The sequence below is a fragment of the Lissotriton helveticus genome, chromosome 7 (genome assembly GCF_964261635.1).
Source record: "Lissotriton helveticus chromosome 7, aLisHel1.1, whole genome shotgun sequence".
Lineage (NCBI taxonomy): Eukaryota > Metazoa > Chordata > Amphibia > Caudata > Salamandridae > Lissotriton > Lissotriton helveticus.
Window position 1 is genome coordinate 1,148,931,790 of NC_136068.1, and position 26,553 is coordinate 1,148,958,342.

A 26,553-nucleotide genomic window follows, 5' to 3' on the forward strand; every position below is an offset into this window, starting at 1 on the left:
TGCTGGCGCATCAAAGGCAAGCTCGTCTGCGCCCGTCCGCGCCTGGACCACGCCCAGCGCCAGAACCTCTGGACCCCACGCACCCCGCAACGCCAGACTCCATTACGACGTTAGCACCCTCCTCGCTCTCAACACCGGCGGGAACCACCGCTGCTTTCAGGCTGCCCTGAAACGCACCCACGGACCCTTCTCCTGCCACATCTGCAGCTTCTCCTGCAACAGAACCACCAAACCTCCAATGACCGGACCCAACAACCTCCGCTGCACACTCCTCAACACCCGCTCTGCACGCAAACACGCCATCGAGCTGTGGGACCTTCTGGACACAATGGAACCAGACGTAGCATTCCTGACCGAGACCTGGTGGAACGACTCCTCGGCACCTGACATCGCCATAGCCTTCCCAGACGGATACAATATATCCTGCAGAGATCGCACCCACGGAATCGGAGGAGGAATAGCCATCGTACACAAGTCCACACTCCAGGTCCACACACTCGCAGACGACTCTCTCAACTCTGCCGAACACCTCCACTTCCGGATCCACACCGACCCCAACACCACTCTCAGAAGAACACTCGTCTACAGACCTCCCGGACCCCGGGCTCAGTTCAGCGACTCCATCGTCGACCTCGCCAGCACACATGCACTCTCCTCCACAGACTACATCCTCCTTGGGGACCTGAACTATCACCTTGAGAACAACAACGACACCAACTCCGCCACCCTGATCGCCAACCTCGCCAACCTGGGATTCTGACAACTCGCCACCAATCCCACCCACGCAGCCGGCCACACGCTCGACCCCATCTTCTCCACAAGCACCCACGTGACTTTCAACCACACCACCAAACTCCACTGGACCGACCACCATTGCATCCACTTCACTTTCGAGAAGGCAACCAGGCACCACCACACCCAGCAGCTGCCGCGTCGCTGCTGGGGCAGAGTCACCGAGGACCAGCTGACCTCCGCCCTCGCCCTGAACCCACCTAGCGACCCCACCGACCCAGACACCACCGCCGGGAACCTCAGACAGTGGTTCGAAGACTGCGCCAACACTCTCGCCCCGCTAACGAAACCCTCCATCACCCACCACAGCAAGAAGGCTGCTTGGTTCACCGTAGAACTCCAGACCTCCAAGCACACCTGTCGGAAGCTAAAGAAGAACTGGCTCAAGGACCGCACGTCAGAGAACCACGCTGCCCTCAAGGACGCCATGCGCAGACATCACCAACTCATCAGAACGACCAAGAGAGCCTCCTTCAAAACCCGCCTTGACAACAACGCACGCGACTGCAAAGAACTCTTTAACATCGTGAAGGAACTCTCCAACCCCAGCGCCAACACCAATGACATCCCACCCTCGCAAGAACTGTGCAACTCACTGGCCACCTTCTTCCACCGCAAGATCATTGACATCCATGACAGCTTCACCGTCCTGCCAGCCCCGACCACGACAGACACCACCCCGAACGATACCAACCTACTGACCTCCTGGGCCAACGTCAACGACGAGGAAACATGCAAGATCATGAACTCCATCCACTCAGGATCACCGGCAGACCCCTGCCCACACCACGTGTTCAACAAAGCAGGCGCACTAACTGCGAAAGTTCATCAACATGTGGTAAATAAATAAATAATACCCTATTTTTGAATGCTTGAATGAATAACAGATAGCTCAATAAATAAGAGTCAAGATTCGAGGTAGTAGGAGTTGTTGCAGGTTTATTACAGCATAAGGACAGAATCAGGACAACAGGACAACCTGCATGGGGTGAGCAGAATGACAGGGCCCAGCAGGACAACTGGGACCCAGTAGGGGAAAAAGATGCCCAGCAGCTGCTGGGGCTAGGTCTGGGATGAGCTTGGAATGAGCGCGCTAACATTCAATAACAATGCAGGAACATATATACATAGCGCAAACACATAGCATTACATTGCAGTAGGCGTAACAGTGGGTGGAGTAGAAGGCGTGACGTGTAGCAGTCGCGAAAGATAACAGTAAAAGTGGGTGTAACTGGGAGTTTACATAGACATGTGATGCAAACGTAACAGAATATGTCATGAATGGGCGGACACATAGGAGGGGGCTACCTAAGGAGCCGGGACCTCTAACCTAATGGTGCGCGAAAACTAGCAATGACGTATTACTAGGAGAAGCTGGGGCTACGAACTCTGTGCTAGGAGCAGAGACTAGAGTCTGGAGGGTCGGAGCGACATGTACCTAAATCCTATCTGGTATCTAATGTTTAGGGAACATGTTGATATGAACTAGAAGTCATGAGGGGAAAAGCAAACTTAACTCTAAGACTGGACCATGCATTATTCTACATGTAGTGCGTGAAGAATATAAAATGACCATTAAATACAGTATTTCTCTAACGTGGAGATGAGAAGGCTAGACAATGACGGAAACTATTGATGCAGTTCAGTAGCTTCAGGAATGCAGAAGAGGAGGACTGAACTGATAGCAGGAACTATAACATACTTTTGGCAGACTCAGAGGCAGAGCCGGGGTGCACCGGGCACTGCGAGGCAGGAAGTAAGTGAAGGGTCGTGGATACAGGTGGGGGCTGTATCGCTCCTCAGCGAGGCTTTCAGGAGACAGGAGCTGAATCTGTGGTCCGGGCCCTTTTGAGGCCTGGAAACGGGGACTTTATAATGGAATATCGTGCACACTGAGAAACGTGGCAACATTACTTACATAGGCCTGATATTCGTAGTATTCACGAGGACTGGAAACTAACATACCAGAGGTGGACACAACTGTAATTGCGTCTTTAATTAGAAATGGGGAATAACATATGCATATTGATCATGCACACATAACATATGATGGATGGGGCGTAGGGACACAGAACATGGCAAAATTTACTTTTCCACATTCCCTCCTTGTCACTACGTTTACATCAGGAAACATCAATATTCATGATACCGTCTATCATTTCATACAGTACCATTTGCTCGTCTCGAATTGTCTTGGAACGGGATTTAGAACGGGGCTTGGGACTAGGAATACAAGAGGTAGCACACATGCTGCAAATCGCAGGGCCACATTGTATACAGAGGCAGCAGCTAAATATGATCGCTACTGCAATACCTAAAAAGGACAGGACTTTCCATCCCCATGCGGAAATTACATTCCAGAACCAACCGGACCATGTCCAGGTGCCTGGATCTTGGTGTAACAGATGGGCAATTTTATGGAGTCTGGTTATAGCTGAATAAACAGACGGCGCGTTATTTGGAATGAAAATGCAACAACTGGATCCGAGAATTCTACAGGCCCCGCCCCTATCGGCCAGTATGACGTCAAGGACGAGACGATTCTGTAAAACGACAAATCTCATAGCAGATTGTTCTTCGGTTAGGTTACCTAGAGCAGAGGCAGTTTCATTTACTACAGCTTCAAGGGTTCTGGTTAGCCTACGTATTAACTTACTATTCTGGACAGGACCTATGAAGAAAAAGAAACCTTTATTGAAATCTGTATACTGTTCTAGAGTAGTTTCAGTTTGATCGACAATTGGGGACTCCCTTCTATGTCTAGTGTGTACTAAGAAAGAATTCCTATGATAATCAGGTGGGGCTAGAAAAACAGGTGGCAGTAGGAAGGCAATGTAACAGGTTCCCTCCCAATCGAGGGGTAGACGGACATATGCAGTTTGACCACAAACAAAATAAGAATGACGTGAAGCTTTGAAAATAGATTTCCCACTGTCACCATACTGGATAACAGTAGTACATTCACTATGACCTATATGTACAGAACCATAACTACGGACACATAATTCGCCTTTGACTGATAGTACTGAAATAGCAGGTAAGTCTGGAGTAGTATCAGACTGAACATTCAGGACCATGAAATTCGACGAATAATTTCCTAAATTATATACCTCATTTTCTAAATCTAAACCTGTTCTATGGGGGAAACCTTGCTTGTCTGGATAACATGTACTGTTAAGAAAAGACATATCTGTTGAGGATGACGTTAACGTGGACCATGCTCCACACGAACCATTGTGTGAGAATGGATAAGGAAACAGTGGCAGAACTCCCTTCGATGTCTGGAAAGGGGGGAGTCGACCACACACCCAACAATTTGTGACATTGCTGGTCTGGTGTGAATAATGTAACATACGGATGAATGTGTTATTACGCATGGCAAGGCGGTATGCATATTCGTGAGGAGGCAGATCACTAAACGTGTGCTCTACTGTAGCATTAGCAGACATATTTACATGAGGAACTGGTAAATACAGGAAAAATGCGTAGCTGGTGCAGGAAATCATTAGGCTGAGAAATAATATGAAACTCAGAAAAACGATGCATTGTAGTGAACTTCGACTGACTCTCTCACTATGGGGGTCTATTTTATACATGTCAGAAACAGTCTAACCGTTTCACCTAGGGGAGGACTTATACAATCAAACTGGCTGACTTATTAGACCTGAGTTTTGACTTATACTCCTGTTGCGGAGTTTTCTCTAACAAGGGAGGGGTTGTAACAAAGTCTGGTGCGGGACAGTCCTTTAAAACAATGTTCTGGCAATCCTTGGAATCCTGGGAAATGTTCTTGGCAATGTCTTTGAAGTCTGGCTTTGGTCCTTGGAAAAGTTTTACATGAGAAAGGTGTACCCACCCCTTCCTGCCTTCTAGCTTGACGGCAGTTCGGGTGGTCAAGAGGACCTGACGTGGCTCTTTCCAACGTGGTTCCAGCGGACTTGATCGGTCAAAGTTGCGGACGAGGACCATCGAACCTGGAACGATTTCATGCGGTGCCACCTCGGTATTGTCTGGAAATGCGGCGGCAACCTGTGAACGACATGAGTTGAGGGCAGACATCAAGGAAGCTAGGTAATCTGTCAGCATATTACATGAAACATCGGTAATACTTCGGGGTCTAGGAGTACCCCACATATTAGGGGGGCGGCCGAAAACGACCTCATACGGGGACAGACCTGATCTGGAATGTGCGACCATGCGCATGTAAAACAGAGCGACTGGCAAAGCTACTAACCAGTCCACACCTTTGTCTTTACAGATTTTTGCTATACGGATTTTCAGAGTCTGATTATGTCTTTCTACTAGTCCAGCTGCTTCTGGATGGCGTACACAATGGAACTTCCACTGGTACCCTAACAACAGGGAAACATGCTTCATGAGTTCGGATGAGAATGGCTGACCGTTATCAGAATATACGACTCTAGGGAGTCCATATCTAGGGAAAAATTCACGAACCAACTGTTTGGCAGTGGTCGCGGCTGTGTAATCTGGGACTGGATATGCTTCTGTCCACCTGGACAAAGCGCATACAACTACAAGGACATACTTGAAACCTCGACATCGCTCCATTTGAATATAATCCATCTGGAGGACCTCAAAAGGGTGGTCAGGGGGCTGGAAACCACCTTGTTCCACCGGGACACTTTTACCTGGATTAAACTGACAACATATCATACAGGTACGGACTTTCTGCTTGGCTGCAGCTCGTAAATGCTTATTGAACCAAATGTTCTGGATACTGTCTAACATAGCTTTTTCTCCTAAATGTGCTGGACTATGTGTGGTATTGATAATGACTTGAACCATAGAATCGGGGAGAAACCATGTGGCTCTACCCTTCGTTAACCATCCTTGATCTGTCTGGACCCCTCCTTGTACAGACCATTTCTTGATTTCATCGGGAGTAGCATGTAACTGGATATCTATGACATCTTGTGTAGGGTCCTTAACTGTCATGCATGTAATCAGATCTGGAATATGTGTCTGATTAACTGGAATGTCTGGAGTTTGTGCTGTAAGCTTGGCTGTGCGGTCTGCTAGATCATTACCTTGGGAAATAATGTCAGTAACTTTCGTGTGTGCTTTGCACTTCATGATAGCAATAGATGTCGGTAAATGTATGGCATCTAACAGGGCTTGAATAAGGAGACCATGCTGAATCTTGGTTCCATGAGAAGTCATAAAACCTCTTTCTTGCCAGAGCACTCCGAAGTCGTGTACAACTCCGAATGCGTAACGTGAATCTGTGTAAACATTAACTTTCAGGTTCTTGGCATGTATACAGGCTTGTGTCAGAGCGACTAGCTCTGCTGCTTGAGCGGACAGGGTATCAATACGGTGTGTTTCAATAACTTCAGTGTCAGTAGTCACTGCATACGCGGCGACTAGTTCTCCTGTACTAGTTCTCATACATGAACCATCCACATAAAGTGTCAGGTCAGGATCTAGTAACGGAATGTCTGTAAGGTCTTGTCTTGGCTTTGTCGTAATATTAACTACTTCCACACAATCATGTGTGTCTGGATTTGAATTGACTGATGGTAACAGTGTAGCAGGATTCAGGACGTTGCAGCGTCTAATTTCTATGTGTGGCTGGAACAGTGTCAATTCATAACCTGTTAAACGTGCAATTGTCAAGTGCTGAGTCTGTGTTCGGTTTAAAAGAACTTCTACTGAATGTGGAACTTGTACTGTCAGGGAATGTCCTAAAACTATGGAATCACTTTGTCTGATAGCTAGTGCTGTGGCTGCAACTGACTTGAGGCACGCAGGCAACGCCTGGGCGACTGGATCTAATGTGCTCGAAAAATAAGCACAGGGCTTGTATTGACCTGCTTGATCTTGTGTAAGAACAGATAATGCTGTACCTTCGCGTTCTGTAACGAAAAGTGTAAAAGGCTTACTGTAGTTCGGTGTAGCTAGAACTGGAGCTTGACATAGGGCTTTCTTTAACTCGTTGAAACTAAGTGTATGGTCAGATGTCCAAGGGAGGACAGTCGATACGGCTGCCTCCTGTGTCGTTAACTGTATCAGTGGCTTGGCTAGGAATGCATACTGGGGAATCCATTGTCTACAATAAGAAGTAAGGCCGATAAAAGCACGTACCTCCTTCTGGGTTCTGGGCTGGGGAAGACTCGCTATTAACTGGATACGGTCGGGTGTCAACTGCCTACCCCTCTTGGACAGCAAGTGTCCTAAGTATACCACTTGCTGGACACAGAATTGAAGCTTCGAAGGTGACACCTTGTGCCCCATCTCGGCTAGAAAATACAGAACTGTAAGTGATGCTCGCTCGCAGTCACGTTCAGAACGGGCTGTGATCAGTAGATCATCGACATACTGGAGCAGGGCAGTGTCAGTTGGCATGTGAATGTTGTCTAGTTGTCTCTTAAGTGCTTGACTGTAAATACTAGGGCTTTCTGTGAAACCTTGAGGAGCGCGTGTAAACATATAGCTCCTTCCATTTAAACAAAATCCGAAAAGAAACTGGCTGTCTGGATGAATTGGAACACTAAAAAATGCATTCTTGAGGTCAATAACAGTGAAAAACATGGCTTCGGAATCAATGGCTGTTAACAGGGAAGAAATGTCTGGAACAACTGGGTACTGAGGAATAATACATTTGTTAAGCTCTCGTAAATCAATCACTAATCGATATACTGGGGGTGCATTCGGATCAGTACGTTTCATGACTGGAATGATCGGAGAATTGCATACATTGGAGTCAGTTTCTACAACTACTCCTTGAGCCATGAGCTCGTCAATAATTTTGGATAAGGCTGCTACAGCCTCAGGTGGTAGTCTGTACTGTCTGATTCGGGGTAACACTACACCTGGTTTGAGAGTCACACGATAGGGTGTGATTTGCATGTAACCTACATCAGTTGGACCTTGCGCCCATAAATGCTGCGGAACATTAGACAATCTTGAATCAAAATCTCGTAATACATAGTGACCCTTAAAGTCACGTAGGAACAGACGTATTCCCTCTGGGGAACAACAAATAATTGCACCTAATTCTTTCAGTGTTTTAATACCTAACAGATTTTCTGGACATGACTTAGTAAGTAACAGATCAGTAGTACGGGACAATGGACCTACTTCTAGAGTAACTGGCTGTGATATTTCATTAACTATGGGTTTTCCTGAAAATCCAAGGGAAACATTTCTTGAGCCTGAGAGCGGAGCCCCTGGAACTTCGGCATGACTAATTGTGGTCCTACTTGCCCCTGTATCGATCAAAAACTTTCTGTCTTTCCCTAATACTTGACTATGAACATAGGGACCTTCTTGGTCTACAGGAATCTCGATGAGAGGCAAGCCTACCTCCCTCTCTAGGCTGTTTCATGAATATGACTGGTACTCTGGATACTCAGACTGTGCATACTGGTACATCTGCGATGTAACGTGCTGTGTTGCAGCAATAGGCTGCGGTACTGTAACTGTCTGTTGTGCATTCTGTGACTGAGGAGTCTGTGAAACTTGTTCTTGTCTCGGCGGACGTGGTCTTTCTTTAGTCTTACCAGTAGCTATATTATGTTTCAGAACTGCACACTCGTTTATAAAATGACCTGGCTGTTTACAATAATTGCAGTTCCCTTTAACGGGAGCCGCAGGATGACTGGCTTGATTCGGACCCCTCTTCTGACTGTCTTGAGGAATAGATTGTGCAACTAGCACTTTCATTTTCGTGTCTTTCATACGTTTTCTTTCGTGTTCTTGCTCTTCTCTGATTCTATTCTGGTGATACTGGAGCATCTGGAGCATCTGGGACGGAGTATTTGCTTGCCAGGTGCTTTCGACTTTCAAAACTCGGTTTTTAATCTGTGGACTTGAATTCTCGACCAATTTGGTAACGAAAAGATGAGGGTATGACTCACTACTTGTCTTGAGACCACTGTTAATACTGAAACATTTCTCGAATCTAGAGTAGAAATCACTAATGTCTTCTTCTTGTTTCTGTTTACAGGCTGAGATTGCATCCCAGTCTTCTTTCCTAGTTGTCAATAATCTGGGTAAAACTTGAATCAATAATTCTGGTAATTCTTTACATTTATCTCCAAGACCGGTACCTGGTACTCGTGCCTTGTCTTCAGCTTCTAGAGCTGTCCAATCGATCTTTTTCTCTCCCACCTCCCATTCTTTTTCCTTTAACTTTTCATACACCCCTGCGGGTAGCAGAACCTTTAACATTTTAATGATATCTGGGTAAGTGTATTCTCCCATACGGAGCATGTCTTTTAATTCTCTATGGAACCCTGCTGGATCTTTGTCATGACAGGGAATTAATTTCTTCATTTCAAGGAGTTCCATCTTTGATATCGGAGTGTATACAAACACTCGTTGCATGTCGCCACCCGCCCCTTGGACTGGGTGGACTTCTCGTAACGGATTCTGTCTGTCTATATAGAATGGTTTACTTTCTGGGGGTGAGACATGAACAAAATGCGGATTCAGGAACGTTCTATATTTGTGGCGCTGTTCTAGAATGACACTAATTAAATCGGTACCTAGACCTCTCCATCTATACTGGAGTAACTCGTTCAGGATATCATGCAACGGACCTGGATCAGAATGTTGACCCTCATACAGAGTAATGAGGTGCTGGATCATATACATACCCACCAGTCGTTGCTCGGCTGGGGGCAGTTTCAGAAACATTTGTGCCACTATTTCGTCTGGAAAAGTGGTAGAATCAGTAATCCATCGGACTGCTGATCGGGCTAGTTCTTGTTCGTGCATAGTACTTAGTTCGCTATAACCGACTCGTGATTTCAGAATGTGATCGGTAGCTTGAAATACTTGTTCTAGAGAGCGCGGCTCTTGTGCTGGATGATGAAAAATAGACTTAGGTTCTGGACGTAAACGGCGATCTGGAAATCGGGATTTTCCTACATACGCTATTCTGACGGGATTCTCGTCTTCCTCTTCAGGATCAGAGGCACTTTCTTTCTCGCTTACTTGTGCTGCTTTACGCTGTTCGTGTAACCTTATTATTTCTTTACGAATTTTCTTGTACATACTTTCCATGGCACTAATGGTCTTGTGCTTACCCTCGGCTATATTATCACTCCACCTTGTTAGGATTCTCATGTCGGCGGGATCTTTAGTCGGGTAATCTTGTTCTCTTATTAGACAATTGATCAGGAACTTTAATATCATGAGCTGAATCTCGGCTTTTCTTTGAGACATAATCTCGCCTATACTTTCCGGATCATCCCCTGTACGGATGAAACGATATATTCTGTCTAGATCTTCTTTCATATTCGGTAAGGTGACTAGATACTCGGTCACCCTTCTTACACGCAAGGAATATAAAACCATAGTATTTTCGCCTGGAACTGGATCATAACTACATTCGGCAAGGGCTTGCCTGATTTCTGTAACAGACTTATTACTTTTAGGAGTACGCTGTGATGCTTGAGCATGTAATTCGAGTGCTGATAAACGCTTGTGTGGCGGCGGGGTTTGAGGAGGACCTCCCCCTGCGGCCCCTAAACTAGAATCGTCGACTGACATTCTTCGTGCTTGCAGGGTCGGTAATTGTAACGTGGGCTGAACTTGTATGACAGGCTGACCCGGGGGTACCGTAACAGGTACTCCGGTGCCTGGAAGAGCGAGAAGTGCCTGATTTACAGGGACAGGTGGAGCGCGAACTGGATTTGCATATTCTGGGACTGTGTCATCCAGATAGGACGAAATAAAAATATCAGCTGCGGTCGGTTTGTGACGTAGCTTGGTCGGAACTAATGGTGGCGGGAAATTACTGGGTGCCTCTGGGGTCGCTTTTGGCAAACCCTCGGCAAGGAGAGGATACATACCCTTAATGAGGGCATGCCTCTGTCTGTCGGACTGTTCGGTCTTAACTTGTTCACCTATCTCGATTAATTCTCTTTCTTGGGCTCGTTCTTGGGATTCTCTACTTAACTCTGACTTTCTGACTTCCTTTTCCGTTCTTCTATGCGCTTCCTTACGCCATAACTCGATGGCATCTTTCTGTGACTGTCTGGCTTTCTTTTTCCATAATACTTCTTCTACTCGCATGATACATTCGGCATCCCATGTACCCGATACGGGCCATCTATACTTTTCTTCTAACTGTTTGGTATACTCTACCCATAAATCTAGATACAATATGGCGCTTATGCCATGTTTCTGATACATAAAATGACCTGGACTGTCCCTTGGCGGAACAGGAACTGCTGCTTCCAGCAGACCCTTTCTAGTTTTTAACTGACGTAACTTTGAAAAGAGCGGCATTCTAAACTTAAATCGGAACACAATACAATACACGAAAAACAATAACAATTGGGAAAACAATTCTGGCATACCACGACATTGAGAATACATTAAACAACATCATAAATAACAGTTCGAACAGAATACTACCTGAAAAATACTGAAAACAGAAACAGAACAGAATTCTCGAGAACGGAACAGACTAGAGTTACTGGATGCACTGCTGTAACAGTACGGAACATACCGGTCCCATAAAGGAACACATCAAGACCCGTATCCACCTAGGTGAACACTTCGTTTGTGGGCTTGGGTACCACCAACCCACGGACCAGAGTCAATTTAGACTGACCCTGTCGAGACACTACCCCAGCAATGGTACTCACCGGGCAGCACGGAACGGAAAGCCTCGGACGGGACTGGACTACGACGACGAACTTCGGACTTCGGACTTCAGTTACGGGTAGACCTCCGGATACCTCGGACCTTGGACTCTCGGCTTGGGCTCTGGTCGGGACTCGCCGCGTTCCTCCACCGTCTCGTTCGGATGCTGGACCGCCTCCTCCGTCTCCTCCGTGGGCCTGAGGGATACTTGGAGCAGAAATATCTGCCAGGTGCACGGTATGGTTCCGTCACGACTGCAGAGGGTCAGGGGGTCGGCGTGGCTTCACCGACGCGTGGGGAAAGGGCAAGTCCCTATTCGGGCGCCATTATGTGGTAAATAAATAAATAATACCCTATTTTTGAATGCTTGAATGAATAACAGATAGCTCAATAAATAAGAGTCAAGATTCGAGGTAGTAGGAGTTGTTGCAGGTTTATTACAGCATAAGGACAGAATCAGGACAACAGGACAACCTGCATGGGGTGAGCAGAATGACAGGGCCCAGCAGGACAACTGGGACCCAGTAGGGGAAAAAGATGCCCAGCAGCTGCTGGGGCTAGGTCTGGGATGAGCTTGGAATGAGCGCGCTAACATTCAATAACAATGCAGGAACATATATACATAGCGCAAACACATAGCATTACATTGCAGTAGGCGTAACAGTGGGTGGAGTAGAAGGCGTGACGTGTAGCAGTCGCGAAAGATAACAGTAAAAGTGGGTGTAACTGGGAGTTTACATAGACATGTGATGCAAACGTAACAGAATATGTCATGAATGGGCGGACACATAGGAGGGGGCTACCTAAGGAGCCGGGACCTCTAACCTAATGGTGCGCGAAAACTAGCAATGACGTATTACTAGGAGAAGCTGGGGCTACGAACTCTGTGCTAGGAGCAGAGACTAGAGTCTGGAGGGTCGGAGCGACATGTACCTAAATCCTATCTGGTATCTAATGTTTAGGGAACATGTTGATATGAACTAGAAGTCATGAGGGGAAAAGCAAACTTAACTCTAAGACTGGACCATGCATTATTCTACATGTAGTGCGTGAAGAATATAAAATGACCATTAAATACAGTATTTCTCTAACGTGGAGATGAGAAGGCTAGACAATGACGGAAACTATTGATGCAGTTCAGTAGCTTCAGGAATGCAGAAGAGGAGGACTGAACTGATAGCAGGAACTATAACATACTTTTGGCAGACTCAGAGGCAGAGCCGGGGTGCACCGGGCACTGCGAGGCAGGAAGTAAGTGAAGGGTCGTGGATACAGGTGGGGGCTGTATCGCTCCTCAGCGAGGCTTTCAGGAGACAGGAGCTGAATCTGTGGTCCGGGCCCTTTTGAGGCCTGGAAACGGGGACTTTATAATGGAATATCGTGCACACTGAGAAACGTGGCAACATTACTTACATAGGCCTGATATTCGTAGTATTCACGAGGACTGGAAACTAACATACCAGAGGTGGACACAACTGTAATTGCGTCTTTAATTAGAAATGGGGAATAACATATGCATATTGATCATGCACACATAACATATGATGGATGGGGCGTAGGGACACAGAACATGGCAAAATTTACTTTTCCACAAACATCTCCTTCGACTGAGCGACATTCCCAGAAAGCTGGAAGCCCGCCGAAATCAACACCCTCCTCATGAAGCCCAAGGCGGACCCCAAGGACCTCAAGAACTTCAGGCCCATCTCCCTGCTCCCTTTCCCGGCGAAGGTCATCTAAAAAAATCACCAACTTACAACTGACCCGTCACCTCGAGGACAACATCCTAGACCCGTCACAATCCAGATTCAAACGGAACCACAGCACCGAGACAGCCCTCATCACCGCCACAGACGACATCCGATGCCAACTAGACGACGGCGAAACCTCAGCCCTCATCCTCCTGGACCTGTCGTCCGCCTACGACACGGTCTGCCACCGCACACTAAGAATGTGCCTCCAAGAAGCCGGAATTCGGGACAAAGCCAAGGACTGGACCACCTTCTTCCTCTCTGGCAGAACCCAGAGAGTCTGCCTCCCACCCTACCAAGCCGAAGCAACCAACCTCATCTGTGGCGTACCTCAGGGCTCATCCCTCAGCCCGACGCTGTTCAACACGGCCCCCCTCACACAAGTGGCCCGCCGACACGACCTGAACATCATCTCCTACGCCGACGACACCCAGCTCATCCTCTCCCTTACCAAGGACCCGCACACCGCGAAAACCAACCTCCAAGTGGGCATGAAGGCCGTCGCCGAGTGGATGAGGAACAGCCGCCTGAAGCTGAATTCGGACAAGACGGAAGTCCTCATCCTCGGCCCTACCCCATCTGCCTGGGACGAATCCAGGTCGCCGAAATCACTGGGAACAGCACCAAGACCCACAGACCACGCACGCAACTTGGGATTCATCCCCTACTCCTCCCTCTCCATGTCCAAGCAGGTCAACGCCGTCTCCTCCTCCTGCTTCAACACCCTCTGCATGCTTCGCAGGATCTACAAGTGGATACCGGTCGAAACCAGGAGAACGGTGACCCAAGCCATTGTCAGCAGCCGGCTGGACTACAGCAACGTACTCTACGCTGCAATTCCAACCAAACACCTACATCGACTACAGCGCATCCAGAACGCCTCAGCCCAACTGATCCTCAACCTCCCACGTCGCAGCCACATCACCACCCATCTAAGGGACCTGCACTGGCTCCCCGTCAACAAGAGGGTCACCTTCAAGCTCCTCACCCACGCACACAAAGCACTCCACAACTCCGGACCAGCCTACCTGAACAGCAGACTCAACTTCTACACCCCCGCTCGCCAGCTCCGCTCTACCAATCTAGCCCTCGCTGCTGTCCCTCGAATCCAACGGTCCACTTCCGGAGGCAGATCCTTCTCCTTCCTCGCTGCCAAGACCTGGAACACCCTCCCAACCCGACTACGGCAGACCCAGGACCTGCTCACCTTCAGGAGGCTCCTCAAGCCCTGGCTCTTTGAGCAGTAGCAGCAGCCCCCCTCTCAGCACCTTGAGACCCTCACGGGTGGGTATTGCGCTTTATAAATTCTGTGATTGATTGATTGATTGGTTGGGGCGGGACACCCCTCTGCTGAACCGCGATAAATACATCCAAAAGAAGGGGGGCAAGCTCCATCTGTAAAACATTATAGATTTCCAAGGGGATACCGTCTGGACCTGTTTCCTTTCCTCAAGCCATCCCTTGAAGAACATCTTTAACTTCCCCTATTTTCATATCTTCCTCCAGTTCCTGCATGCTAAGGGAGGAGTTTGACTCAGTTCCAGCTGTGTCACGGACGATATATTATGACTAGATCGATACAGCTCCCTGTAGAAATCTGCAAAGATTTTAAGAACTTCTTGAGGTTCCGTAGCCATGATCCCGTTCTTCCCTTTGAGCCTCACAATATTATTTGCTGCTGCCCTTTGTCTAAGATGTAGTGCCATATGTCTTCCTGTGGCTTCGCCGTACTCATAGTTATCTCGGGCATAAGTTTGATATATTTCGGCCATGGATTTACTGAAAAAAACATTAACTTTATCCTTAATCCTTAAGGCTTCAAGTCCTAATTGAGTTATTCGCTCCTCTTGTTGTTGTGTGATTGCTGCTGTATGCTCTTCCTCACATTTGGATAGTTCTTCCATTAATTGCTTCATTTCTAACCTCTGCTGACTCCTACGGAAACCTACAAAACTAACAATCTCTCCCCTTAACCCAGCCTTAAAAGCATCCCACACCATTTCCCTCGACGTGCTATACCTGACAGGTCCACCCCCTAATATTTTCTGGAAACCCTTTGGTAACCAACAGTTTCCTTTCGAATGTCCATTAAGTGGTTAACCGATTGACTCCCTGTATCGGTATTTCCAATATTAAGGGATTGTGATCCGACAATACTTTAGGTAATTTCCTGATGTTAGTACCCTCTATAAGAGAGACGGGAATAAAAAAATAGTCCAATCTAACATATTTATTATGGAGGCAGGAATAATATGTGTAACCTGCATCCCCAGGCTTTCGAAGAGACCACATATCAACTAGCCCATGACTTGTCACCATAGCTTCTAGTGCCTTAAAAACCTGTGGCTTCCTTCCTTGATATTTTTTCGTAAATGGCATATCTACATCCAAATGGATATTAAAATCTCCGCAGATGATGAGGGGGGATGGCCAAGACACTAGTCATCAAAATTAGACCCTATAGATCGAGTGTTAGTCCCCTTGCTATTGAAGCAATAGCCCACCGACCCCATTTATAAGACAGTGTGCGTTTGACTTCTGGCATTTGATTGGAAACATGAATTAAGACCCCTCTAGTCGTGGTGGTCTGAGATGAACAGATCACCTGCATGTATCCTTGAATCATATTAAGCCCTCTCTTTTGCCATGGAATGTGTGTTTCTGGTTGACAAATTATATCCGCCCCATACTTCATAATATCTGATTTGTCCTATCTCTCTTTCCCCTGTCATTCAGGCCCCCGATATTTATAGAGCAAATAGACAGTCTACCCATCCCAAAGGTTCTTGGAACAGCCAACTTGATTTTTGTACCATTTCCTCCTAGTCCTTCCAGTCTTACTTCTTAAGTTACTCTGACTTATTGCTTTCCTGAGTTTTCTCCCCCATTCCTCCAACCCCTCCCAAGCTCCCCTCCCCCATTCTAACTTGAACATGCCCACCCCCACAGATTCCCTTCCCCTCCACCCCAAACTGTGAAGCAACAGACCTGTCTCGGTCTGTGTGTGGATGAGTGGTGGTTCTCCCCAACGGTGGCATATTCTTTCCATATTGGTGACTTTTTTTTCTAACTTCCCTCCATGTGAAGCCATCTAACCCTTCTTTTTTTCTTTTCCCCATCCACCCTTTCTCCCCCTCCCTCCATTTCCCTCTCCATTCCTTACCTTTAGGAGTAAACAGGCCAAAAAATGAAACAAAAGAGAAGATAACATTCCTCTCCCCTCTCCCCCCAATAGAATATAGACCTTCACACTCCCCTGTACTCCCCTTTCACTCTGGTGACCCTTGTTACACCCAACAGAATACATGAATACTTCGAAAAGTAGAGAGAGTGAGAATGTAAGAGGCTGTAAGAGAAGAGGCAAAAAAAAGAGAAAAAGAGAGAAAAGGAAAGAGCCATCCAATCCAGTCCTGGAAGCCTATTATTGTTGAATCCTCCAGCCTCCAAAAAAGTGGAAGCATACAAACGTTCATTCTGAGTCAAGATCTCGCCAAAAACATTTTGGTGCCAGGTCATCAATGAGTCAAAGCCAAAAGTCTTAGAATCTTGGAGTCAAACCCCTCCTGCATTTAAGCACTCTTTGGCTTTGATTTCTGAAGTGAAAAATTTAGTACGCTCATTCCAGATGACTTTTAGCCTTGCTGGATTTAGGAGGAAGGCTTGGGCCTCTTTCTCTTGAATGGGTTTGATCATTTGGTGCAAGCGCCAGTGGCGCTCAACTGTAAAATGACAGAAATCCGGTCTTGTAAAAAATGAGAATCCCTCCGCAGCACATTGGGCTGCTGGTCTAGATTTGCCAAACACCATTTCTCTCAGTAAAAAATTTCCAAACTATACCAGAAATGCCCGAGGCTTGACATTAGAGCTAACTGGCTAGTGGATTGTAAACGTGACTTGATGTGCCCTTTGAATTTCATGCGACCAGTCCCAGCCCTCCATTTCAGGAAATGTTTTTTGCAAAAGATGTACCATGTACATTCGTGGGTTGGACCCCTTCATCCCTTCGGGGATTCCAAGAAAACGTAAATGATTTTGTCTCTCATGATTTTCACTCTCCTCCAGTTTCCATTGGATATCTACCAGTTGATTTTCATGGCTTCCCACCAGACCCTTAGAGCCTGTGATGTCCATTTCCAGGGAGGCTGTTCTGGTCTCCAAATCCGACATCCGATCACTAATGGTATTACAGGTTTTAGTTATTTTCCTAACTGCTCCCTGTAATTTACATGCTGCCTGTGATCGCCTACTTTCTTGTCGGGCTTCCTCTCAATGTGCCACTACACATTGCAATATAATTTCCAGTGAAGGGGGTATTGAGGGTTGGTCATCGCTAGCGGTTTCAGTGGTGCTTCCAAGCAGTTGATCTCCCATAGAGTAGTTCCACTTCAATTGCCTCTGCTTTTGTTTATCTATCCTTCCCACTCTTGAGTCCTTCCTGGCTGGGGCGATTGACTCTATGCCATAGGTATTGTGTACACTATCCGTCTCACTCTGCTCAGAATTAGACCCTGTCCCAGACCCTTCGTCTGACCATGTGACATCTGACAATGAGAAGAAATCAACTTTGTTAGTCTCTGAGTCCATTTCCCGTTTACTCCTTGCATGTAGGGTCTTGAGGGTTCTTGCATTACCCCCCAGAATCTGGGTACTAATAGAGGGATTCTTCCCTCGACCCGCTACAGACACAGTTTGCGCCTTACTGGAGCCCTTTTTCTTAGCTCCTGGGTTCTTCTCCTTCACGATTTGATCAAATTGCTCTTGCACGTAGTTGTTTTGGGCTGACTCCTGCCTGCCTGATTGTTCTTGCCCGGTAGATCCTCCATCCGCCCCAGTATCACTATGCACGCCTAACTTCAGCACTAGTTCTGCTCTGGGTATCCACCCTCTTCTTGCAAAGTCTGTTGTGTAAGCTGTAAATGTCCCAAAATGGAAGCTTCCTTGAACCCTTGCTCCACTTCTGTGGAGTCTCCAGTCACTAGCCTAGCAAGAAACTCCATCTCCACAGGGCTCCCCGATACCTCTAAGCCTGACAAAGACTTACCGGTCTGTGAAGAACGCTGACCGCTTCCTTGTCCCGGAGTCTGGATCTGCTGTTCCGTATCCAGTGTGCAAGAGCTGTTACCTGCTCCTCTAAGCATATCCAGTACTGAAGCACTGGTCCGCTCTGTCTGGGGGACTACACCCCTCCCCTTCTCGTACGGGAGATTCTCTGTCCGGAACTTTTGCATTCGTCCGACTTGCCCCCTCGCTGGAGGCGTTCTGCCTCCGTCGTGCTCATCTGGCTCAATGGTTAGAGCGGCAGACCCTGATGCAGAGGTCGAGCCCGGGACCAGGGTTCAATTCCCCGCCTCGGTGGGTCTTGGGCTCAAAATTACACGGACCTGATAATTCTCGCCTCAGTGCCTATTCCAATCATGGAGTCCCACTCTGCAACTCTGGGCAATAGCTTGCTTAATCTCCACAACGGCCCCCACAACGCTAAGGATGCCTGGCCTTCATCTTGGGGGTGCCCAGGAGTGGACACCTCACAGGGAAAGCCAGGATGGGTTCCACAGCGGTATTCGTACAAGCGCCTTGAGACCCTTGCGGGTGAGTAGTGCGCTATACAAGTACCAATTTACATCTGAGGGGATGCTTGGGCCCCCGCTTGCTGGAGAGCACCTCTCCTTCTCGTGCCTGTTTTCAACAAGTTACCTGCGTCACAAAATCCAGACAAAGCAACAAGCGCACACTCCAGACACCTACACCGACGATCAACCATTCCATCTGCTCCACCAGTAGCAACCCAAGGTAAGATCCTGGAAGTTTCGGGGGATCCAAAAACTTGTCAGGGGGTTTAGCATTTTATCACCACATCACCTGTAATTCACATTGAGACTGCCACCACTGGGAGCCACCTATGGCCGACTCACGCAGCTGCCATCCTGCTCCCGTCCTTCCACCATCAAGCTTTTTAAGCAGTTCATGAAATCCTTTAGAAGAAGAATTTAATCTACATAAAGGTATAATTTCTGTTCTACTCCACCTTATATGACAAATATTGGTGTACGGTTCTGAGCAAAATTGTATGTGAGGTGTGATATTGACCATAACATTGATGTGTTTGAATGAGGGGCGTGGCCAGCCAGGCAACATGGCGGACGCGACTTCTTAGAGCTCCGTCTGTAGGGCCCTGAAATTATCCTTTAATTATCGTGATTGCGAGATAACATTCCCCATGCTGAGCGGACTTGGTGCAGGAACGACTGTGAGAACTGCCGACGAGATCTGCGGCGACATACGAGGTGGCGGGGGCATAGGAGCAGTCATCCACCTGCAGGGGCGCGGAGAGCCGGAAAAGGTCGCGTAACTCGTCTGGGCCGCGGTGAGCAGGAAACGTCCTGGCGCCGGCCGAGAGCAGAGGCCGGAGAGTGACGATTCCCCGGGCTGGCCCTAAACGGCTGAAATACGCTGAGAACAGCAGAGGCGCACCCAGCGAGAGCGGGAAGGTGTCGGGAGGCTGCCGGTGAGGCCGAGAGCGAGAGGGCTCCTAACAGACACCTGGTGCGGCTGGCAGCATGGCAGTGGGGCCCAGGGTGCCAGGACACATCGGAGGAGAGCCATGCTAGCCCCACGCTGAGGTGAGGAGTGGGGAAGCGGGGCCCCCATCAAGCGCGCCTCCAGGACGGCATCGCTAGGGCAGAGGGAGGCTGAGACAAGGACCCAGACTCCGGCTGGCCCCCCCCTAAAAACCACCCCTGTTGCCAGAGAAGAGGGAAGCTGCAACACCGGCTGCAGAGCGTCCATTTTGGCGGCGGTGCGGCTCGGGGCCAGAGAAGTGGCTGGGGGCGCAGCAGTGACCAGACAGGCCCCCCGAGAAGCACTGCAACACTTCCTACGCAAGTTGCAGGAGTACGCTATGATCCTGGTGGGAAGCTCATTGCTCGCCACGGTCTGCTGAGGCGTGGAGCTACTGGGGCTGCTCGCTGCCGTTGAGGGGGTCGCTGGACAGTGAGGAGCTGCTTGCCCGCCACACGCCGGACTGTTCAATACTGCGGGGGCGCCGGACATTGGACCTGGGCCTCAGAGTAACAGAAGGGTAGCGGCGGCTGTGGACTGAAAGGAGAGGAGATTGCCCCAGACGCGATCTACAGCACGTGGGCGCCATCTTGCTCAAGGCACCATCTTGGTGGTCCCTGAACCGCGCGGCGATCACCTCTGGACCGTGTCGATCACTCCCCTCCCTGTTATCACTGCGGACGGGCTAGGAGAAGAGGGTCCCCTGAGCTGATGCACCCGGAATGGGCCTAGGATAAAGCGGGTGTCCATCCTCACGAGTCTAGGCGGGAGGGTGCGCCACGGAGCTGATCTTGGCGACGGACTGCCCTTGAACGTCTGGACGGTGGCGGCTGGAAGGGGGAGTCGGGCCCAACTGCTGTCCCTCACACCCCGCGTATAAGTTTGACTACCTGGGCAGAAGGTCCCCTCTGCAGCCGCTGTCGGGCACGGAGTCAGACACATTGATGCCCACGGCGCAGCAGCTAGTAATGGGCAGGCTTCGGAACAAAACTCAGGTGAAACAGCAGGAGGCGAGCGGCCCTGACCCCATACAGGAGCAGAGGCAAACGGCCATGGAACCCACAGCTACCCTGGCAGCCAAAATGGACACGGTTCTGGCGGCAGTGGAACGCATTGGAACTACCCTAGCGCAAACCAAGACCTCCCTGGAAGCACGAATAGACAAAGTCACATCTGACTTCACGCTGCTCCATGCGGACCATCGCAAACTGTCGGAGTCAGTCACCGCGCAGCGCCAAACGGTCCAAGAACTCCAACCTTTAGTGCACAGCCATGCCTACAAGACCTGATCGACAGAGTCCACGCATTGGAGGACCGTGCAGAGGATGCGGAAGGGCGTTCTCGACAATGTCCGGGTGGTCAGACTGCCGGAGGGGGAAGAAGAGAGAGACCCCGAGCACTACATGGCGACCTGGCTGCGGACGCTCCTGCCGGTTGGAACACTATCCCCGCACTTTGTGGTGGAGAGGGCGCACAGAGTGCCAGCACAAACACAAAGGCCCGGCCTCGCCCGTTCCTTTTCAGACTCCTAAACTATCGGGACCGGGACGCGGTGCTTCGCAAGACTCGGAAGATGACTGACCTCAAAGTGGGCAACAGCCACGTAATGTTCTTCCCGGATTACACAGCCACAGTCCAGAGGAGACGCGGCTCGTAACTGGCAGTGAAGAAACAGTTACGGGAACTGGAGCTGCCGTACTCGCTGTTGTTCCCCTCCCGACTGCGGGTGGTTGCCAAGGGGGGCACTCGCTTTTTTGAGGATCCATCGGAAGTCTGGGACTGGCTGGAAGAGACAGGACAGTGGTCGGGTGTACGGCCAGTGGGCCCGGAAGAGGGCGGCTGGCATGAACAGCGTTCCAGAAGGCGGCGGAGTAAGAGGGGGACCCTGCGGGCTGCAGGCCCGGGACAAGCTGCGCCCAGCTCGGAGAAAATACGACAAGAACGACAGGAAGCACTTGAGGCGGTTGCGACGCTGGGGGTGGAGAAAGCTGGAGGCGGCCTAGGCTCCAGGCCACAGAGTGACGCCGACGCAAGCGGATCGTCCTCGCCTTCCACTGTGATGTCAGAGGACACTACCCTGCCTGTGGTTACACCCCAGACAGCTGACTTTATAGTGTGACTGGTGATGACCCTGAGATAGACTGATGGACTCTCTATATGCAGTATACTGTTAGCTGTATCCTTTCTGTGCCTACCGCAGCGTTGGGTGCCAGGCGCGCCGGGGGGCTTTCCGCGGACGTCCAGCGCCAGTTCGGGGCAAGATTAGTTATCCTCAAACATCTCACAGTAGTCCTAAGGGCCCTAGGTCAAGAAGCGCCCTGAGGTAACAGCTGACTGCGCGCTCCACCGCATTCCCCCGAGTTGCGGACACGTTACACTAAGAGGTAGATACATAAACTAGTTTGGACGCATGCCCCGTTGGGAACTCGCCCATAAAGTTAAATCGTTTGTTCTGGTTTACCTGTTTCAGAAGCAGCACTTAGAAACCCCCACCCGAGCGCCCGTCCCCTGGCCCAGCAAGACACCCACCCTGACCCCCAGAGTGACTACACTGCAACTCAGACTATGGCGTGCACCAACATTATGACCTGGAACATCCGCGGTATGCATACCCCATCGCGCCGATATTCTGTCTTTGCCTACATGCAGCGGCGCAGGGTGGGGATAGCGCTCCTGCAGAGGACCCATATGTCCCAGTGGAATTGGACCATCTCTGTAGGTGCTGGAGAGGGCAGGTGCATGGTACGACTTACTCACCGCACGCACGTGGCACCTTGATCTGGGTAAGAGCAGGCGTCCCATTTATATGTACTGACACTCATATAGACCCAGAGGGAAGGTACTCCCTTGCAAGGGGGAGGCTCAATGGGCAGGAGATATTGCTAGGTTCCATATACGCCCCCAACACGGACCAGCCTGCCTTCCCGGCGTCCTTAAATCATGTCCTCCAGCGGTATATGGGCCTCCCTTGGCTACTGGGCGGAGACTTCAACATGGTCCTTGACACGCACTTGGATTGCTCCTTCCCACCCCTGCGCACGGCGACAGCGACATCGACAGCGCAGGCTCTGCGGGACTGGTTATCGCACTGGGACATACACGATCTCTGGCGCTCGCAGCACCCTACAGACAAAACATACTCATATTACTCATCAGTGCACGACCTCCATGTCCGCCTGGACCGAATAGTGGGCTCCCAGTCCCTGCTTCTGCTTCGGACTAAGTTGGAGTACCTAGGCAGAACACACTCAGATCACAACCCCCTTTGGTTCCAGCTTAGCTGGGAGACGGACCGACCTCCGGTACCCACGTGGTGGCTGCAGCCAGCAGCTTTGGAGGACGCCAAGTTTAGGTCCTCGCTGGGTACGGCCATACTGGCTTACTTTGAAGAGAACGAGGATTCCGCAAGCGACCTAATGGTGGAATGGGATGCCCATAAGGTGACCATACGCGGGCATTGCATAGGTGCAACATGGAACATCCGCGCACAAGTGTCAACCTCTTTGACCCGCATAGAGTCTGAGCTCCCAAGATATGAAAGGGAAGGGGAGGGGCCTGGCAGACATGCGAGCAAACTCGGGGACCTTCGTGGAGAGCATGCGGTTCTCATCGAACGTCTGAGATGCCACAACTATTCAGCGCACACTGCCAAGACGCATGCCAAGGTGGATAGAGCTGGTTGCCTACTGGCCTGGCTGGTGCGGAATGCAGAGCTTAATATCCCCATCGGTGCCATTCGCGTGGGGGAAGGAACGGTGGTATACACGAGGCGCGAGATCCATCAGGCGATGACAAGATACTACCGGGACCTCTACAGAGCTAGAGGTACGGGCCCTGCGCACGCGCTGGCTGACTTCCTGGAGTCGGTCGCGTTACCCACAACCACGGAGAGTCAGAAAGCAGACCTAGGCGCCCCACTCACATTGGAGGAGGTGGGAGACGCGATCCAAGCACTGGCGACCGGAAAACACCGGGCCTGACGGCCTGCCAGCTGAATACTATAGGGCGAACAGGGACATCCTAGCGCCTCATCTCCTCCGGGTGTACGGGGCATCGGTCGACGCAGGCCACCTCCCAACATCCATGCGGGAAGCGTTTCTATTGACCCTGCCAACACCTGACAGAGACCCCATGTCTTTAGGGTCATAGCGTCCGCTGGCAATGCTTAATACCGACTATAAGGTGCTAGCCAAAATCCCGATGGTCCCACATTTAGTCCACCCAGATCAGAACGGGTTCGTCCCGGCAAGGTCCACATCCCTGAACCTCAGGAGGTATTTCAGGGTATTTCAGGGTAGCGGCGGAAGTGACGAGGGCCTGACCCAGGGCGGGGTGCCTGGTGCTGGACCTAGAAAAGGCCTTTGATTGCCTAGAATGGGGTTACTTGTCGCTGGTACTGGAGAAGTTCGAGTTGGAAGCAAACTTCCTACAGATGGTGGGGCTCCTGTACAGGAATCCTGTGGTCCGAGTCTGGCTGGGTCCCTATATTTCGGAGGCAGTGGCAGTGGGCAGGGGCACTCGTCAGGGGTGTCCTCTGTCTCCGCTTCTCTTCGCACTGGCCATGGAGCCCTTAGCTGCGGCCATGAGACAAACCTTGGCCGACGGGATCCCTTTGGGCGATGGCGTCCATCAGGTGTCTTTGTATGCAGATGACTTACTAGTCTTCGTCCGCGATGTGAGCAGTGTACCGGAGTGACTGGCCCACCTACTGCATTGCCGACCTATCGGGGCTTCGAGTAAATGCAGTCAAGTCATGCCTCTACGCATTTAGCAGTGACGTGGCTGATCCAGACTATAGCCTTCTTGGCACCCGGGTCCAATGGAAAGCGGACACGTTTAAGTATCTGGGGATCCATATCTACCACCAGCCGGCGGACCTATTCGACGAAAAACCTGGGTAGAGCGGTGACGGCTCTTAGGGCTTAAATTGGCATCTGGTCCACGCTCCCCCTGACGCCCACAGGCAGAGTGGCCCTCACCAAAATGGTTATGCTTCCTCGCCTTCTGTACTATTTTGCGAATCTGCCCCTATTCGTACCGCATCTTTTTTCTCCAAGCTTAACAAGATCCTGCGCGACTTTGTTTGGGGAGCGTCCCGCCACCAGTTGGCGCTCGGGAAGCTATTCCTGGCCATGGACAAAAGCGGATTGGCCGCTCCCTGCTTTGAGCATTACTACCTGGCGGCGCAGCTGCAGTGGATTGCCCGATGGTTAGCGGACAGGGGCAGAGAAGACACTGCCACGAACGACCCGCCCTACACTCTGGAGCAGATCACTGCATTGTTCCACCCCCTGGCGGCACCGGTGCGTCCCACCCTGCTGTTGCTGGCGGTGGCATTCCAATGCTTCTGCTGGGCACTGCAGCTCACGAGAACGGTGCTTCCGTATGCACCAGCGGTGCCACTGGAGGGCTCGACGGGAGGCGAGGGGGTCCTCATGCGCTGCATGCTAGAACAGTGGTGGGAAGTGGACGTCCATACATTGGACGACTTGTATCAAGATGGAGCACTGATACCCTATGAGACCCTAGTCACGGATGTTGGACTACCCCCTGGGGGGTTCCTCCTGCATCGCTCACTGACGGCTCGCATGGCGGCTCGGTGGGGCGACATTGCGGAGGAGCCAACGCAGCATCTGACCGTACAATACCTACATGTCATGGGCAGAAGCAGGCATCTGATCAAGTGGTTTGCTGCATCCCTAAGGGTACACACAGAATTGGACCTGACCCCGCTCCGCGGAAAGTGGGAGCGAGATCTAGGGCGAGCACGGGCGGACAAAGAATGGGAAAAGATTCTTAAAAGCCCGGTACGCATCCCCAGAAAGATGCGCTTCCGCCAAATCTAGGTATATATAGTTCACAGAGCCTATCGCACCCCGACTTAATAAATAAGTACTTCCACAGGACAGACGCTTCCTGCCCTAGGTGTGGTGTGGTGAACGCAGATCTTCTTCATCTTTTGTGGCACTGCCCCGGGCTTGGCACTTACTGGAGGGACGTTAGTGAGTTGCACGCACGGTGCACAGGCCGCACCATCCCGAGTGACTGGCCTGAATACCGTTTGCATCACTTTAGGCGCTCACCTAAGGACAAGGCATCATCCCGCTTCTTAGACTTGGGGATGGTAACAGCAACACGCCTCCTCACTAGAAGGTGGAAGGCGAGCACTGCACCAGGTGTGCGGGTATGGGTTCTGTCCCTACAGTCGTGGGCCCGAGCAGAGTGGACTGCCATATGGAGGAAAGAAACAGTGGGACTCAGCAGGGAACCCATGGCAGAACAATGGGAATGCATGCTCAACGCTTTACAGTCAGCAGACAACGCCGCGAGTGTAGGGGGACAGGAGACTAGTCAGGCACAGCGAGCGGTGGGTGGGCACGAAGCGGACAACACATCTGACACGCAGATTGGTGCACAACACGAAAATACGTAGGGAAAGCAGCACAATTGAGACGCGTAGGCTAAGGGGCTGGGTAGGGGAGGGAGGAGGGGGGCGGGCTCCGGGGTTGGGCATGGGGATGATCAACAATGTACCTATGTGACGGTGCCGCAGTTTATTGTTTCTGTTTTTGTTTCTGTTTTGTTACAAACGACCTTTTGCAGTTGTTATATGCATATATGATTTGTCACTTTACACAAGACCAGGGCGCATTGACTTCTTTATTCTGCGGACATTCTCAGGCGCCCAAGGTTATCGTGCATACTACATGTGTGTAATGTTTTTAAGTCGGGCACGGCTGAAGAACCGCACTATCTGCAAAGACGCAGCTACTGCAATGTTGAATTGTTTCCTTTTCCAAAAAAAACAAATGCCAATAAACAGAGTTGACAA

The 26,553-nt window shown here is 50.2% G+C and overlaps 1 long non-coding RNA gene across 1 annotated transcript in view; it reads left to right on the forward strand.

Moving 5' to 3' along the window:
* The window catches only part of LOC144767280 (uncharacterized), a 204,986-nt gene that overhangs the window by 113,260 nt on the left and 65,173 nt on the right, over nucleotides 1-26,553 (forward strand). The window lies entirely within an intron of this gene.